This window comes from Acomys minous (genome assembly GCF_964271855.1).
Source record: "Acomys minous genome assembly, chromosome: 7".
Classification (NCBI taxonomy): domain Eukaryota; kingdom Metazoa; phylum Chordata; class Mammalia; order Rodentia; family Muridae; genus Acomys; species Acomys minous.
The window spans coordinates 63,982,287-64,000,016 of NC_140488.1; the positions used below are offsets into that span (position 1 = coordinate 63,982,287).

The 17,730-nt window shown below is 35.9% G+C and overlaps 1 pseudogene across 1 annotated transcript; it reads right to left on the reverse strand.

Annotated features, from left to right (window-relative positions):
• Window positions 1-6,911: 6,911 nt before the first annotated feature.
• On the reverse strand, window positions 6,912-8,205 carry LOC311601196 (high mobility group protein B1-like; annotated as a pseudogene). The gene is made up of 2 exons: window positions 7,710-8,205; window positions 6,912-7,051 (listed from the first exon to the last, which is right to left on the reverse strand). The product of its transcript is annotated as a high mobility group protein B1-like (transcript).
• Between the last annotated feature and the right edge of the window lie 9,525 nt (window positions 8,206-17,730).

The window sequence follows — 17,730 nt, forward strand, 5'->3', positions numbered from 1 at the left end:
ACCTTGGTTTGCAGTGGGTACAGGGAGAAATATCCTTGTCCAAGATGGTTTTCATTGAAACAGCTCTCCTTTATATAAACGTTGGAGAAGTGCTTAAGGGTTTGGAGGGTAAATGTGCATCATTGGCTCAGGTCAAAATGTTGGAAATGCTTCATTTGCCTGAAAAGGAATTCCAGGTGCTAGTTGGACATGTCCTTATAAGGAAATACAAAGTTTTAAGCTGAAACCTGAACATGAGGCTATGTGACTACCTATCAGAGGTGAGAGTTGTATGCCTATGTTCTCCAGGGCATGCATACCCAAAACAGGAAGGGAGCAGGCTTTACTCCTGCTGGTCTCAAGATGATATTTTTGGGTTTGGATACAGCTCAACCACACTCTTGCACCAGGAAATCTCTCCAGTGACATGGCTCAACTGCTCCACAATAATCAAGCTAAAATTGTAGAATACTTAAATGAACACTGTATAAAGAGGAAATATTTGTAACAGCACACTAACAAATTTTATGAGACAAATAAAAGAGCAAAACAAAGCTCTGAAATAAATTACAATACACAGAAAAGTAAACCAACAAGCCATTAATATTAATAAAAGAAAAAGGAAAGAACTCTCAATAATACAACCAATTAGAACAACAAACAATAATTTCAAGAATATGCAAACCCATCTCCATAACAACTTAAATGCAAATATCTTCAGTTTATCACTTGATAGTCACACACTAGCTGACTGCATTAATGAAGCAAAAATCCAAGCTGTTGTAATAGCTCAGTGGTTAAGCACACTTGTGGCTCTTGCAGGTTACCTGAGTTCAATTCCCAGAACACACAAGGCAATTCAAAACCATCTCTAGTCCAGTTTCCAGGGGATCTGTTGATACCATCTTCTGGTTTCTGCACTAAACACACATGCATGGATTTTACATACATATAATGCAGGCAAAACATTCACAAAAATAAAATAAAATAAAATAAATGGAAAAATGAGATCAAGGGACGATATCACGGGCAAAGAAATTCACAAAATTAGGCTCACAAGATGAAAGATGAGGTATCAATCAAATGGAAACTGCAATACAAGATGGGATAGTGATTCTGACATGTAACAAAGTAGACATCAAGCCAAAATAGTCAAAAGAGAAAATGAATACTACCATGTATTTATAATAGGAATAATTCTTTAGAAATATAAATTTACTGTAAATGTATATGAATTATTATTTAGGCTCTCAGCATCAGAAAATAAAAACATTAAAAGCATAAAAGTTCAGTGAGTACTGATACTAACAGTGAGTGATGTAAAAATCCCAACACTCATCTTTTGTGATTTTTAGTATGGAATAAAAGTCAACAAATGTTAGCCTTAACCTCACAGATCAATAGGAATTAGAAGGTTTATACAAAGTAACCCATCCAATTAATACATGTTTTCTCAAAAGTTTATGGAAGTGATGCAATTGATGACATTATATGTCACAAACCTAGTTAACAAGTGCTACAAAATTAAAATGATCCACCGACGTCTCTACCATATCCATTCAAACTCATGACCACTTTTAAAATTATCTAAGTCTAGCCATGATGGCATAAACCTTTAATGCCAATGTGTATGGGGCAGAAGTAAGTGGATCTCTCTGAAATCAAGGCTAGCCTGGTCTAGATAGCAGGTTCCAGGACATTCAGAGTTACCCAGAGAAATCCTTTTGCTGAAAACCATATAATATAGTAGTAGTGGTAGTGGTAGTGGTAGTGGTAGTGGTAGTGGTAGTGGTAGTGGTAGTGGTAGTGGTAGTAGTAGTAGTAGTAGTAGTAGTAGTAGTAGTAGTAGTAGTAGTAATAGTAGTAGTAGTAATATACACTGATATATTTGTGTATATATACATATATCTTTGTGTATATATGCATGTATATGTAAATACAGCCTGGTGAGTCCATTTAGTGTCTCTTCTATGTATATTTGTCTGCTGCTAACAATGTGGGATTGGGTAATCTATCCAGGTCTCATCCCTGGAGAAGACTCATTCTCCTGATCTCAAGCAGTTGACTACCTATATAGCTCATCATGTCAGATTTTCTCCACCCATATGGACATGTTAACTGCTGTAGTCATTGTTCAAGTCTTGTTTAGGGGATCATACTTTTGAGATTCATTTTTTCATTTTCCTATATTTACTTAGTCTTTTTTTGAAAAACGATGTTTTTTTTTTCCGTGACAGATTGTAGTTGGAAGGTTTTGTGGCTCAGTTGGTGTCCAGATTTTTCTTTCTGTAGCCTTAGGAGTACCTTCCCATTCCAAAGAGTCTAGAGCACAGTGGTGAAGGCTTCATGCATGTTGTCCTTGTCAATGCGGCTCCCTGCTGTCAGGTTTCAGAGAGTCAGCCTCTATATTTGTATCAATCTGGGTTGCTTAAGGATCTAAGAAGTTTCTAATGCACTAGGTTTCCATGTCCCCATTGCTGCCCAATTCTAGGTGCCTCTCCTTGCATTCTCTTTGTCTGTCTCCCCCTCTCCTCACCAAAACCTTCCTGTTCCTGTCTCCACCCACCTCCCACTTAACCTGCAAAAATTTATTGCATTTTCCTTTTACAGGATAGTCCATGTATACCTCCTAGAACCCTCCTCTTTACCTGACCTCTCTGAGACTGTGTATTGTACTTTGACCATTTACTTAACAGTTAATATCCACTTATAAGTGAATACATATTATATTTGTCTTTCAGAGTTTGGGTTACCTCACTCAGGATGACTTTTTTTCTAGTTCCATTCATTTGCCTAAAAATTTCACGATGTCTTCATTTTAACAGCTAGGTAGTATTCCATTTTGTGACTGTACTACATTTTCTTCTCACACTCTTTGGTTGAGGGACATATAGGTGATATGCCCAGATCGCATGGACCCCAGAAGCCTCCAGGAATCTGAAATCATATGTAAAAGCAAAGAACTTTTATTCTAGTATCCTGGGGTAAAGCACTCAAATAAAATGGAAATGACCCTGAAGAGAATATGTAGGCTTATTTTTTAAAGCAATTTTCATTATGTTTCTTCTTTACATGTACATTTATAATTACTACACATAAATAAAATAAACTACATACAGTAAGATAAACCACAAAACAAGCAAGAATTATATAAATGTTACAGTCATAGTGTTTTGGCAATTTGTTTTTTTTTCTCCTTTATTAATTTATTCTTGTTACATCTCAATGGTTATCCCATCCCTTGTATCCTCCCATTCTTCCCTCCCTCCCAATTTCCCCTTATTCCCCTCCCCTATGACAGTTCCTGAGGGGGATTACCTCTCCCTCTATATGATCATAGGGTATCCAGTCTCTTCTTGGTAACTTGCTGTCCTTCCTCTGAGTGCCACCAGGTCTCCCCCTCCAGGAAACATGGTCAAAGGTGAGGCACTAGAGTATGTGAGAAAGTCATATCCCACTCTCCACTCTACTGTGGAGAGTGTTCTGTCCATTGGCTAGATCTGGGTAGGGGCTTAAGGTTTACCGCCTGTATTGTCCTTGGCTGGTGCCTTAGTTTGAGCGGGACCCTTGGGCCCAAATCTGCCTATCATAATGTTCTACTTGTAGGCTTCTAGGACCCTCTGGGTCCTTCTACTTTGCCTTTCTTTTTGGCAATTTGTATTTGACAACATTGAAGAAAACATCTTTCCTATCTTGGTGAGTCTAAAATTCTCAATGAAAATCAGTATCTATCATATACTCAACTCTATCAACTTAAAACATCTATGTAGACCTAAAAATCTTCTTAACCCCTAAACAACTAAGCTTAATTGTAAGACTAAATTATCTGGTCTACTACCTCATCAGGGACTTGAAAAGGAATAAAACTTAATAACCTGAGTAAACCAGAAGTGCATATTAGCAGTTTCCAAAATGAAAAAAAATGACAGAGACAGTTTGCTGCCTGAGCAGTCACTTAAAACCCTTTATAATGGTGGAGCATCATCTTCAGCCTCTGTCTGGCCCAATATATCTGACAGACATATGTGTGAGGCAAGAACTATTGAGGACTTGCCTACCCTGTCTTAGCAAAGTTTACCTGTTGACTCTGTCTGCATTCACTCTTTCCCATTTTTAGGCATAATTATTCCTGTGCCAGAAATGAGGATGTTTTGTCCAGTGTCTGGTTTGCAGTATTTGAAACCATTTACATAAGGAGGTTCTTTGATGTTCATCATCTTCTTTGAAGTAGGGTGGGTATTGCCAGGAGTTAATCTGTCTTATTGTCATAGGATCTTTAAAAGAATTTAAAAATTCTTCGAATGCTATATTATGTAGGTCTCTGAGGGTTTTGAAGACCTTATCTATTTTATCTCATATATCTATAGAATCATAGCTATCTGTTAAACCTAAGATGTATCATGTAGGCCTCTTTTAAAGGCCATAAAGGGGAGTTTCTACTGAGGCTACTTAATCTCGATTGAGATTGGCCAGTGTCCAAGGAGGCTATGTGACTCTCTCTGGTCAAGAGTTAGGGACTATTTTTTTTACAACCGGTAGCTAAGCAACCTTACCTTTCCATTTTTTTTGTGGTATTTTCAGTAACCGTTGAGCTCATTTCTGAGGAATGGGGCTCAGGTCTGCTCTATGCTAACAAGAAACTGAAGCCTGTCATTGAGTCTGCTAGCTTTATTTTACCAGGACTCTTCATGGGTTGTTTCCAGTTTCTAGCTACTATGAATAAAGCCACAATGAAAATAGTGGCATGAAACTTGTGAGAGTGGCCAAACAATGCTTGCTTTTACTTGAGGTCCACTTCATGAGAGAGAGCTGACACTCTATGTTGTCTCTATTGTCAGGAAACAAAGACTTGATAGGACAGAGACAGGGTAGAACCAAACATGTCTAGAAAAAAGTAGAAAAATATCAGTGATAGGATTCTTAGTGATATCCTCCTATATTCATAGATCAGTCTTGTCCAGTTGTCATCAGAGAGGCTTTCTCCGGCAGTAGATGGGAGCAGATGCAGAGATCTATAGCAAGATATTATGCAAGGAGAGAATCTATATCTGTTTTCTCCATTAAGAGATCAGAGACAGTTTGTAAAAAAATATATATATTTTACATATATAAAAAAAATATATATATATGTAAAAACATATATATATATGTTCCAAAAAGTACTATTTATAAAATAAAAACAAGGTGACATTAGGTTACAGACTATAATTTTTAGGGAAGAAATGCATGGAAGAATAGGCAGGTCATCATGACATTACTAATTTTTTAAAGTTTGTCAAAATTTAAGTTCTGAAAAAGACTGCTTATGGTGCTGCATTCTATCATGTCTATTCATGGTTTTCTTTAAAATTCTCCTTCCAAAAATTGTGACATTACTTATATTACTTTAATTTTCCACTTAATGTTGATGCATATAACGTTAATGTGCTAAAATTGTAATCTTGTGTAAAAATAAGTACATCAACATGCAAATATACTGTATCAATTCACTTGCAAAAGACAGGTTACATGCTGCAAATACTGATATTATATTCACAGGGTAATTCATATTGTTGTCTCTTTAAAGATAATAATGCATAGCACACACACTCATGTACATGTATTATGGAAGACCTCCTATAAAATGTCATATTCAGTATTGTTCTGGTTTGTAGTATGCAAAAATCTAGAAACAAGGAAGATAAAATGAAACCTTCCTTAAAGTTGTTGTGAATTTAGAAAGAACACTGTATATGAGAAGAAATTATCACAACAAACAAGTCTGCAGTGCAATAATCGATATTATGTTGAGGAAAGATCTACTCTCACATAACACTGTACAAGAAAAGCGTTATTCTTGAAGAAATAACAGAAATTGATAAAGAAACAAGGTAACGGTTAATCAATAATTTATGCATAAGCAGGGAAATGGAGACAAGCATCCAAATACAATGAATTTTTCCATTATATCTAATTTAAATAACTTAATTGACCAGTTTATTATACAGCTAGGCATGTTAACACTTATCTATCAAATCAGAACTTATGAAGTTAAGACACAAGGATTAGGAGTTCCAAACCTGTCAGAACTATGGAACAAGACCTTGTCCTAGTGAAATAAATTAAAGGTCATTGCAGGTTATATGGTTAACTAGATCTAATTTCATCTTCAAAGGACACATGATTCAGACAGAGAAAGGGGTAAAATCATTTTTCACTTTTTTTTTATGCGAGTGGAAAGCTAAGCTGAGTAAAGATGTCCACATGATATAGTAACAAAGCATTCTTTTGGGGGGCTTTGGTTTTTCAACAGAGTTTCTCTGTGTAACCCCGGCTATCCTGGAACTCACTCTGTAGACCATCCTGGCCTTGAACTCACAGAGGTACACCTGCCTCTGCCTCCCAAGTGCTTGGATTAAAGATGTGCACCATCAGTGCCTGGTGGCAAAAGATTCTCTTTTTTTTTTAATAAAAAATTGTGTTAACTTAGAATCATTCAGAATGTCAAGAAAACAGCCACATTTTTTGTTTGTTGCAATTACAGAGTGGTATTCAGTTAACAAAACAATGATTATCTTCATATAAGCTACATCACAGATAACAGAAGATGGAAAAAAAAGAAAAAAGAAAACAAATAAACAAACAAAACCCTATCATCCTGACATATAAGTAATGTGTGCTGTGCACCAACAAGAACCTGCTTTAAATTTCTATGCCAATTTACAACCCTCAGACTCTTCCAGGCAAGGTCAATGGCCATTGAAAATACCATCAGGACAGGGTTAGCTAAAGACACATTCGGCAGTGTGTTAACTATAAAAAAAAGACACTGTACAGTTTAAAAACAAATCTTACACAGCTTTACATTTTAAATTTTTCTTTAAAAGGAGTGGGCTATGCACAGGGAGGTTAAGTGCTTTATAGAGTAGGGGAAAAACTGTGCTAGAACGAACTTACTCATCGTGAACTTCTTCCTCATCATCACCTTCATCTTCTTCCTCCTTTTCCTTGTCCTCTTCATCCTCCTCCTCCTTCTTTTTTCTTGCTCTTTTCAGCCTTAACCTCTTTTTGCTGCATGTATCCTTCCTTTTTTCTTTTTTTTTTTACTTAATTTATTCAGATTACATCTCAATTGTTATCCCATCCCTTGTATCCTCCCGTTCCTCCCTCCCTCCTGCTTTCACCCTATTCTTCTCCCCTATGTCTGTGACTGAGGGGGACCTTTTCCCCCACTATATGGTCACAGCTTCTCAAGTCTCATCATGGTAGCCTGTTTATCAATTCTCTGAGTGCCACCAGGGATCCCCTCCAAGGGGAAGTAGTCAAATGTGGGGCACCAGAGTTCATGTCAGCGTCAGTCCCCGCTCTCCACTCAACTGTGGGAATGTCTTGTTCATTGGCTAGATTTGAGTAGGGGTTCGATGTTTACTGCATGCATTGTGCTTGGTTGGTGCAGTAGTTTGTGCAGAACCCCTGGGCCCAGATCTACCCCTCATGATGTTTTCTTGTAATTCTCTAGGACCCTCTGGATCCTTCTATACTTTTCTCACCTAGAGTACCAATAGGATGTCCTCACAACTATCGCAATCTCCTTTCATGGGACATGCCTCTTGGGTTAGTATCCAATTATAAGTGAGTATATACCATGTGAGTCTTTCTGCTTCTGGGTTAACTCACTCATTATGGTCATTTCTAGTTACATCATTTGTCCACAAATTTTGGGATTTCCTTGTTTTTTATAGCTGAGTAGCTCTTTCCTTTAGCTTTGTAGGCAACAATATCCTTTTCGTACTTTTCGTTCAGCGTGGCAGCCTTCTTCTCTTAGGGCTGCTTGTCATCTGCAGCAGTGTTGTCCCACATCTCTCCTATATTCTTTACATCACCACTGGATAAGCCAGGGTGTTCTCCTTTGATTTTTGGGTGGTACTCAGAACAGAACAAGAAAAAGGCCGCATGAGGCCTCTTGCGTACATTGGAGTACTTGAATTTCCTTTTGTTCTTCCCTTTGTGAGGGAATGTAAGCTTTTGTTTCTCTTTCATAATGAGCCTTGTCAACCTTTGCGTCCCCCGCTCCCCCCTTTTTTAAGCAGACATGGGTTTTCATGTCTCTGAGCACTTCTTAGAGAACTCTGACAAGTTGACAGAAGGACCTGGGTGCTTCTTCTTGTGCTCCTCGCAGCCGGTTTGCACAAAGAATGCATATGACAACATTTTGCCTCTTAGCTTCTTATGGTCTCCTTTGTCCATGTTTAGTTGATTTTGGTCCACGAGGCTCAGATGTGTGTCTGGCTTGGGCTTGCCCTGGAGCTGTCTCTATGGAGCCCAATGTACTGCAATGGCTGTGAGAATGAGAGCCAGCTGCATTCTTCTCACTCTCTCCATTCTGTAAACAGCAAAAGAGTTTAAAATATCTCTTATATTAAAAGAATTAAGATTGTTATCCTCTAGGACACACAGGTAATGTTAATATCTTAAAAGACCAAAAGTGCCATATTAGACATTAAATCTTCTTTTTCAAATGAACACATTATTTTTTCTATTTCAAGTCAGCTTTTAGACTGAGTACATGGGTATTTACATTCCTGAGAAGAACTTCTGTGTAAATTATAATCAATTTTAGATATTCATAATGTTATTACTTTCTGTAACTATTCTAATGATTCTCATCTGTGTAATACTAGAATCATTAAATTTTTCATTTTTAAAATACTCTATAATGTCTGTAAGCAATTCAAAAATGAAATATTGTATTACAATTTGGTATTTTCTCTAGGGATTTTCAAAAGATATTTTATAATTGACTATGATTTCCTCAAGCTTTGTGTTTTTAGTATAGGTTCTTTTTACCAACAGGATTCACACATAGGTGCTTTTTGCTTTCTTTTTGTGTCACTTATTAAATAATGTCAAAAAAGATGTGTTTGATATATCACATAGAAGGTAAAATAAAAAACAATAAAGCACTTTGCAAATATGTTTGCATTCTTTAAATTTTGCACAATTTGAAAGAATTTAATACTAGAAAGATTTCAATACCAAGATGTGTGGCCTAATGTGTATGTATGTTATAGACAGAACACTTACTGTAGCCCAGCAATGTCTATTTTGATATATGAGAATGTAATAAATAATTATATGCATAACACTATTCACCCATATATTAAAACCTATAAAATCATGAGTAAAAAGAAAATCATTAGAAATTCTCTTGTTTGCTTTACTGTTAATTCTAGAAACATTTATACATAAACATTAACTATCACTTTAACAATATCTATACTTTAGAGACAAGTTCAATATGAGGGAAACCATCTGATATAAATGAAAGGCACAGGAAATGTTGACTGCAGCTTTAAATAATGTTTCTCAAAATATGTTTTTATTCATGAAAGAAACAAGAGCTTAAGCATCCCCTGCTGTCTTGTTGTTTGACATCCACTATTGCCCATCTGCCTATTGATTGGTAGGAAACTCCAAATGGGAATTTTATCTCATTAATCATGTCATATCACAGGGATTAGGACAAAAAAATCCCTTTATGCTTCACAGCAGACGTCTACTGCCCAGTAAGACAAGTGAACAAATGTAATATGAATAGAATATCTTCACAGTAATTAAAGGTCATCTACTATAAAATTGTGCACAGAATTGTTAAAATTAGGCTACACTTATTGTTTATATAATGAATCATATGAGAAAAAATTCATTTCCTATTGTTTTCTTATTACTATCACAATTAAAAATTCAAGTGAAAATATCTACTCCATCTGTATTTTTAAACACCATATCATTGCATTGAACTTAAAGAATAAAATGTTGCAACACAACATAATAAACAAAATGAAACTTGAACTGACATTATACTTCCCTTTTGTATATTTCTATGCTTTAAATTATATAATAAAATACATTATTCATTTAAGCAGGAGATGAAAACCAAACTGAAATTATAATATATTTGTATATTGATCAATGGCACTTAACATTTTTGTACGAATTCTCAACAATCTATATAACTCAGTCCAAATTCAAATCTTTATAAGATAGATTTTCTACAGGACATTAATCATCTTAGCCACCAGAGGCCATCAAGAGTGTGAAAAGGGTTCACATGTTGATAATTTTACAACTATGCAATCAGATTTTGCCAGTAACAAATGAACTTTCTCTCCTTAATCCACAGCTAACATTTTCTATCAAGAATGTAAAGGAAACAATTACATACAAAATATTCATGATTAATATTTTCAGTGCATTCATGTATTGTGTGCTACAGAAGATTTATTATATGCAATATTAAGTTGTATATTTGCAAATCTGAAAATAATATGTGAAGGAAATGGTGGCTGGAGTGAAATATTAATTGATGCTAATAAAGTTCACATGAACTGACAAAAACTTAGAATATCTGCAAAAATAATGTAAAAGTAGTCCATGGTTTACCATTCTCAAGACATAAGTACATAAGTGCACCTAAACACACACACACACACACACACATACATACACACACACACAAACACATTCTGATATGCAAAATTTTAAGATAAACCCTTGGATACCTGCCTTTCTATGCTATATCTCTTGTCCTCCAATAGGTCCAAGGAACATTGCCCAATATTTTAACTGTAATATATTGAATAAGACATGTTATAATAATCCCTAATGAGTTGCTTTTAAATGAATAAAAAAAAATCACTCTGAATAGGCCTGGCCTAATCAGGCGAGCCCATATAAAACAGAAGGAAGAGCAGATGTTTTCTGTATGCTTTGAAGAACAATGCCATATTTGAGAAGCCATATGATAGGGCACAATAGAGTGTCCCTAAGTGCTAAGATCTTGAATAATTGTAAAACTGTAATACTGATATCAACTAGAGCATTGGAAGTGGGCTCACTCAGGCATTTAAGTTTTATTCCTTCTCAGGTCCCTTAGGTGGGGTTGAAGACCAGATAATTTAGTCTTACAATTAACTTTTGTTCACTAGGGGATAAGATCTTTTTAGATCAAGATAAAGGATTTAGTTAATAGAGATGAGATATGATAGATACTGATTTTCATTCAGAAATTTAGACCTAACGAGATAAGAAAGATATTTACTTCAAGTTTGACACATACAAATAGCCAAATTTCTATGGATGTAATATTTATATAACTCATGATTGTCTCGTGGTTCTCCTTGCTATATGTAGTTTGTTTTATTCATATATAATAAAATAAATGTTTATATTTAAAAAACTAAATAACTATTAAGATCAAATGAAATAGACCAAAATATTTTATGCATAAACTTCTGCTTCACAGAAGATAATAAGCAGCTAAATTGTAGTAATTACATAGCAATTTAAAATCAAAATGTGTGTACACTCATGAGTGTACTTTTACATTAGGAAGGAAATCTTATATAATTATATATGAACTATGATCTCAATTCTTAGGATACTGATTCAGAAAAATCACTAAGACTTCATAGGGAATCTTGGATGTTGAACATTCAAAGAATATAATGCCATATAAACAATAGACCAAAGAAGAGTCAGATGTTTGAAGCTTACATATCATCACAATCTATAGAAGTGAATTAGTTTCTAACCTGCAGAGGATGGAGTGGTAACAGAAGTTGTGTGAGAAAAGAAATATTTGTTGAATTAAGGTTGTGTCATTATGTTTCTAAAAGACTCATCTAATGGCTTATCTTGCCAGAAGAATGATACAGTCTTTATGGCAGGTAGATCAACCTCCAGTTTCCCATCTGAGATTTGTTAATCTTCACAACTTGATGAGATTTCCCAGGAGGCAATCCATGACAAGTGGGTTCCCCTTTAGTTATTATAATTTAATAGGAAAAAGAAGAGCTCAGAGAAACACCCTTCCCTGCATCAACATTTCCAACACAATTTCAGTTCATATTAATCAATGTCTAAGAATTTGTTTTCTAATCGTAACAATTTATTTTCATTGTCAATTGTGGTAAAGCAGACCTGTAATCCCAGCAATGATGGAGGCAGAACCAAGCGTGGTCTACAATGAAAGCCCAGCACAACCAAGGCTTTACAGAGAAACCCTGTCTTGAAAAGAAAAAAACAAAATAAATGAGTTTCTAATATATCTGAGTTGCAATGACTTGGCCAGTGGCTGCACAGAACACAGCAAATGTTCACTTACTTAGACCAACTCATTATATAATGAAATATTAGATCAAGTATATGATGAACAATCAGCTTTTCCTTTCATGGATTTCATCTTAAGTAAACATTTCCAGCTAGGTGTAGAAAAATTAACACAATTCTTTTAAAATTATTCAAACCCATGAGCCAATATTGCTGATGAGCATAGCTGAAAAATTCTTAATAGATTACAGGAAAATCAAATTTAGTAACTCACTTGAAATATAATTCATAATGCTCACCTGAGATTTATTTAAGAATTAAATAATGGCTCAATATATATGATACAAATTCTATAATACAAATATATAATTGATCATATAAACAGATAAGAGAAAACTGAACAATTTAGATATAGACAAAAAATTAAAATGATAAGCTACATATTGAAAATACATTGCTTATATTTTACTGAATAATACAAATCTTAAAATATTTTCTTCAAATTCTGGAACAAGAAAGCATTATCCTTTCACATTGCTATACTTCAATGTAGTACAAACCAGCTCAGGCAGGACAACTGGTAAAAAGTTAGCAATGAAAAGAATAAAAATATGAAGACATGGCAAAGTATTTTGGGTTTTTTTGATAAAATAATTCTGTATAAAAAGAAAAAGCTATAACGAAGACCAATAAATGAATTAGATAAAAATAACTGGATTAACAATTGAACATACAACACACACTTAAAATAGGGCAGTGGTTTCTAGAACCAGTAAGGATGGAAGAGATATAGCAGGAATTGACAGATGATACTAGACCTTGTCAGTCAGGAGAATATTTGTTATGTCTTATAACACAGTGGAACAAAAATGGTTCACAAAACCCTTAATATTTTTTGTGATAAACTAAAAGGGGTTGAAGATTCCAAAGTAAAGAACTGAAAAATAAAATGACATTCTTTTCAAAAAAGAAAAATAGATACACACAATTGTTCTGCAAAACATGCATAATAATTACATGGGAATTTTAAATGGCTAAATTTAAAAGATAAGATTTAAATTTACAACTATATCTAGGCCAGAAAAGTGTTTTAGTAGATAAGAGTGTTTATGGCAAATATCAAACACCCATGAGACTGAAGGAGAGACCTAACTCCTGTAAGTCCTTCCTTGATTTCTAAATGCTTCCTGCAACCCTCCATATATACACAGAGAAACTAAATAAATAAATCTGAAAAGAAAATAATCTCTTTACCCAGTATTGGACCACACCCACTTGTCTGTACCTTACTTGAAAGAGAAATTGGAAGAGACTAAGCGATGAATCGATAATGAAAATGTGATACATATACATAATGGAGGTAGGGAAAATTGAAATCTTCAAATCTTGAAATTTACAGTAAGTGAATGGAACGAGGTAAAATGGACTAAATCTGATAAATCAAAGCCAGGTAGACAAACTAAATATTCTCTCTCTTATGTGGCATTAATGGTTTAACACTAAAAATTCTCTCTCTTATCTGGGGTTAATGATTTAACTTGGATTATTTGCATATGTAAGAAAACTAGAAAGAGGCAATTAGAGAGGGTAAAGGGAAGGGGATAGTAGAACAGTTGAGCAGTGGTACTTATGCAAAGGAGGAATAAGAGGATATTTATGGGGGGAAATGATGAGAGGGTAGGATAGAAAGGTAGGGAGAAGGAGGAATTGACAGTAAGGTGTTTGAAAAAGTCATAAAAGTCATATGTAAACACACTATTTTATAAATGTCATAAAATTATGTATTCACTTCAAAGAGGCTTCTCTGATGATGTTGAGAGTTCCATTCATCTGTAGGCATAAAGATATATTTAGGGCTATTTAATACTGTGTCTACTTAGCAGAATAATATTATTAGGCTATCCTCTAAGTCGAATGACCTATTCACTCATAGGTTCTTGATTCAGTTGACAGTAGCAGAGAGGATTTCTCTCTTGAGAAACATGCCTTAAATTCACCCAGAAAGTGTGTGGTTACTCTCATTAAAATTTGTGCTTTGAACCAATGGTCATACATGACTAGGCTGGTCATCATTGTAGCTTTCAAGGCATCACCCTCTCCAATTGAACTCTTTCTATATATTCATATCTTTTAAAAAGCTACAAAATAGTGGGTTTTCATATGGATTTTTCACAGGTTGTAGAAGAGGGTTGAGAAATATTATAATTTCCAAAGACAGTAGAGGGCTACATTTTGCAGTCATCTAAAAACTGCTTTCTTGACAGTATAGGGCTGTGAACACACAAACTCACAGAGGCTATGATTTAATGCACAAGATCTTCACTAGACTAAGCCAGTCAAACTTAACCATAGATGGTAGAAGGTCTTAGGGTATCCCTCTAGCTGAACAGCTATTAGCAAGCAGTGATTAATGGAGGTGGGAAGAGTATCAGTTTGCTTTATGAATGGTACCCCAAATAGGTTGATCTTGATCTAGAGGATGGCCTTATGAACATACGAGCATAATTAAATGGACTCTATAACTTTAAAAACTGTGCATGTTGTTGAGAGTGAAAATAACAGTTATTTTATGAAAGGAGTTTAAGGAGAAGAAGTAAAAGATTAGATATTTTTTTAATTTTATTTTATTAATTTATCCATATTACATCTCAATGGTTATCCTGTCCCTTGTATCCTCCCATTCCTCCCTCCCTCCCATTTTCCCCTTATTCCCCTCCCCTATGACTGTTCCTGAAGGGGACTTCCTCTCCTTGTATACGCTCATAGGGTATCATGTCTCTTCTTGGTAGCCTGCTATCCTTTCTCTGAGTGCCCCCAAGTCTCCCCATTCAGGGGACATGGTCAAATATGAGGAACCAGAGTACGCGTGAAAGTCAGACCCGACTCTCCACTCAACTGTGGAGAATGTCCTGTCCATTGGCTAGATCTGGGTAGGGGTTTGAAGTTTACGGCCTGTATTGTCCTTGGCTGGTGCCATAGTTTGAGTGGGACCCCTGGGCCCAAATCTGCCTATCATAATGTTCTTCTTGTAGGTTTCTAGGATCCTCTGCATGTGTAAAAAAGTTAATATAATAGGAATTACCCTACACAGGGGGAAACTGTCTTCATAGAAAAAAGGTATTAAACAAAAAGCCCAAGATCAGATGTGAAATACCTCCCTTCAAGTTGTTGGTCAAAGGAATCTGAAAGGGCCTGTAGAAAATATAGGCTAATTCCATTCCTATTGCTTACCCACCACAAATTGACAGGACCCTGTTCCTTTTTTTTTTCTCTTTTTTTCTTTTTTTAATTAATTTATTCTTGTTACATCTCAATGGATATCCCATCCCTTGTATCCTCCCATTCTTCCCTCCCTCCCATTTTCCCCTTATTCCCCTCCCCTATGACTGTTCCTGAGGATACACTATGGAATACTACTCAGCTATTAAAAACAAGGAATTCCCGAAATTTGTGGATAAATGGATTGAGCTAGAAATGATCATAATGAGTGAGTTAACCCAGAAGCAGAAAGACTCAAATGGTATATACTCACTTATATCTGCATATTAGCCCAAGGGGCATGTCCCACAAAAGCCTTCACTTACCAGGAAACTGGGACAGAGGGGAGAACATCCTAATGGGACTCTAGATGAGAAAAGCATGGGAGAATAGCAAAGTAGAAGGATCCAGAGGGTCCTAGAAACCTACAAGTAGAACATTATGAAAGGTAGATTTGGGCCCAGGTGTCCCGCTCAAACTAAGGCACCAGCCAAGGACAATACAGGCGGTAAACTTTAAACCCCTACCCAGATCTAGCCAATGGTCAGAACATTCTCCACAGTTGAGTGGAGAGTGGGATATTACTTTCTCACATACTCTGGTGCCTCACATTTGACCATGTCCCCTAGAGGGGAAGACCTGGTGGCACTCAGAGGAAGGACAGCAGGTTACCAAGAAAAGACTTGATACCCTATGAGCATATACAGGACCGTATTCTTAAAGACACAACACACACTGATCAAAGGATATGGATAAATAAAGCTGGTACTAACCTAGAATTGTCTCCCCTACTAGCTAGCTCCAGAAAGTGCTATGCAGGTTACTATATAAGGAAAGTCATTAAATGTCTGAATAAATGTGAATCCTGCATGCTATAATACTGATGTGCCTGGCAAGATAAATTGAATGAAACAATAGTATCATGAATTTTAGAGGGTAACTAAGAATTATCTGATTGATGTCAAGGCTTCTTCCACAAAAACAAATTTCATAGTTGGTATTGTTGATAGCCAAAGGCTGAGATAGCTGGAGAGTTCCATTGTCCCAGGGATGAAACTACTATTATTTTGCTAAATAATCATACTAAAATGACATCTAAATTCATACTTTTTTACCCATATATTATTAAAGCTTCCAAATAAGCAAGCCTTTTGGTCACAAGTCAGACACACACACACACACACACACACACACACACACACACACACACACACACACACTTTTTTATTTAATTGATTTATTCAGATTACATCTCAATTATCCCCTCACTTATACCCTCTGGTCCCTCACTCCCTCACTATTTCACCCTATTATCCTCTTCTAGGTCTGTGACAGAAGGGGGCATCCTCCCACACCATGTGGTAATAGCCTATCAAGTCTCCTTCTGGTAGCCTGCTTATAATTTCTTTGAATGCCACCAGGCCTCCCCACCAAGAGGAAGTTGTCAAATATGGGGCACCAGAGTTCATGTCAGAGTCAGTTCCTGCTTTCCACTCAACTGTGGAGAATGTCCTGTTCATTGGCTAGATCTGAGTAAGAGTTCAATATTTAGGGAATGTATTGTCCTTGGTTGGTGCACTCCTTTAAGCAGACCCCCTGGGTCCAGATCCGCCCATCATGATGTTCTTCTTGTAGGTTTCTAGGACCTTCTGGATCCTTATATTTCTCCATTATCCTATATTTCTCTTACCTAGAGCCCCAATAGGATGTCTTCACATATATCCCAGTCTCCTGGTAAGTGAAAATTTCCATGAGACATCCCTTTTGGGCTGGTGCCCAATTATAAGTGAGTATATACCATGTTAGTCTTTCTGAGTCTGTGTTAGCTCTCTCAAGATGATCATTCCATCCATGTGTCCACAAATTTCAGTATTTCATTGTTTTTAATAGCTTAGTAGTATTCCATAATGTAAATGTACAACAATTTCTTTATTCATTCTTCAACTGAGGGACACTTAGGCTGTTTTCATGTTCTGGCTATTATGAATAAGGCTGCTATGAACATGGAAGAACATATGTCCTTTTGTGTTGGCGCATCTTCTGGGTATATTCCAAGGAGTGCAGTAGCTGGGTCTTGAGGTAGCCCTATTCCCAGTTTTCTGAGATAGCGCCAGATAGATTTCCAAAGTGATTGTACAAGTTTGCACTCTCACCAGCAATGAAGGAGTGTTCCTCTCTCCCCACATCCTCGCCAGCATGTGGTGTCACTTGAATTTTTTATCTTAGCCATTCTGATGGGTTTACAATAGAATATCAGAGCCATTCACATTTGCATTCTCTGATCTATAATGGAGTTGAGCATTTCTTTGGTTTTCAGCCATTCAATATTCGTTTCTTAAGAATTCTCTGTTTAATTCTGAGCCCCATTTCTTAATTGGGTTATTTGGTTTGGTGGAGTTTAAT